General features: G+C 40.3%; 1 protein-coding gene across 3 annotated transcripts in view; it reads left to right on the forward strand.

Annotated features, from left to right (window-relative positions):
* Positions 1–1,909, forward strand: part of NUP98 (nucleoporin 98 and 96 precursor) — a 117,695-nt gene that overhangs the window by 56,214 nt on the left and 59,572 nt on the right. The gene's annotated exons all lie outside the window — the stretch shown is intronic.

Below are 1,909 nucleotides of genomic sequence, written 5' to 3' on the forward strand. Positions count from 1 at the left end.
TTTTTTTTTTTTTTTTTTTTTAATAAGATGGGGTTTCACCATGTTGGTCAGGCTGGTCTTGAACTCCCGACTTCAGGTGATCCGCCCACCTTGGCCTCCAAAGTGCTTGGATTACAGGTGTGAGCCACCGTGCCCAGCCTAATTTTTGTATTTTTAGTAGAGACGGGGTTTCACCATGTCAACCAGGCTGGTCTTCAATTCCTGACCTTGTGATCTACCCGCTTGGGCCTCCCAGAGTGCTGGAATTACAGGTGTGCGCCACCATGTCTGGCCACACTTTTTTATAATTTAAAAAATGCAGAACATCACAGAGAAGAAGAAAAGTGACCTGATCACTCCCAGGGATAACTCATAGTTAGCATAAAAATATTTTGAAAAATATGCCTCTTATTTTACATATGCATAATTTTGTTTTGTTTTTGAATAATTTGTTGTTGTTTTTAAAAGTTCGCGTCTCACTCTGTCACTCAAGCTGAAATGCAGTGGCGCAATCACTGCTCACTGTAGCCTTGACCTCTGCAGCTCAAGTGATCCATCCATGTCATCTTCCTGAGTAGCTAGAAGTATAGGCTTGTGCCACCATGCCCAGCCAATTTTCGTATTTTCTGTAGAGATGGGATCTCCCTATGTTGCTCAGTCTGGTGTTGAACTCCTGGGCTCAAGTGATTCAACTGTCTCAGCCTACCAAAAGTGCTGGAAATTAGAGGCATGAGCTACCACATCTGGCTGTGTTGTTTACTTAAGAGACAGGGTCTCTGTCTCATGCCCAGGCTGAAGTGAAGTGGTGTGATCATGGTTTGCTGTGATCTTGAGCTCCTGGGCTCCAGCAGCCCTCCCACATGAGCCTCCCAAGTAGCCAGGACTATAGGTATGTGCCACCATGCCTGGCTACTTAAAAAAATTTTTTTTGTAGAGATGGTGTCTTGCTATGTTCCCCAGGCTGCTCTCATACTGGCATCAAGCGATCCTACCACCTTGGCCTCCCAGAGTGCTGGGATTACAGGTGTGAGCCACTGTGCTTAGCCTACTTTTTTTTTTCTTACAACTCAAAATAGTCAAATAGATTAAGAAGATTCTGTTTATTTTGTTTTGTTTTGTTTTTGAGATGGAGTTTCATTCTTGTTGCCCAGGCTGGAGTGCAGTGGTGTGATCTTCAGCTTCCGACTTCCAGGTTCAAGTGATCCACCTGCCTCAGCCTCCCAAGTAGCTGCGATTACAGACATGCATCACCACACCTGGCTAATTTTTTTTGTATTTTTAGTAGAAATGGAGTTTTTCCATGTTGGTCAGGTTGGTCTCAAACTCCTGACCTCAGGTGATCTGCCTACCTCAGCCTCCCAAATTACAGGTGTGGGCTACCACGCCCAGCCTATTTTTAAAAAATACATTATAATTTTATACAAATATAGAACCAATAATAAAATAATTACACAGAAAAGAAAATACAGGAAAGTATGTGGAAAGGTTGTTAATAAGCATAGAACACTACACTTAAATGATGCGTGGAACAAAAACCTGAGAAAAATTAAACACCAAACAGCATTTCATTTCTTGGTTGTTTATTTTTCTAGATATGTGTCTTGATAGCTAGACACACAAACACAAAGGCTTTTTGAACAAGTACTTTTCTAGTCGGAAGAAAAGAGGTGGTGTTTTTAGGGGGAGTCTTATAAGCGTTGGAAAACAAACAAATTTTATCACTCCTAATTCTTTCTCTATGAATGTTAATAAGTTAAAAACATCACATGCAACTTTCTTTCCTTAAAAATATGGTAATCTGCCTCATGAAAGATGGAAAGCCTAATTTTGCATGTTTCTTAGAATACCAGTAAATTATTTTGAAGCCAGAGACTGTGTGTTATTTGTGTCTGTCCTGGCATTTTATTTTATTTTATTAATTTTTTTTTTT

Source organism: Cebus imitator, unplaced genomic scaffold (genome assembly GCF_001604975.1).
Source record: "Cebus imitator isolate Cc_AM_T3 unplaced genomic scaffold, Cebus_imitator-1.0 Scaffold79, whole genome shotgun sequence".
Taxonomy (NCBI): Eukaryota; Metazoa; Chordata; class Mammalia; order Primates; family Cebidae; genus Cebus; species Cebus imitator.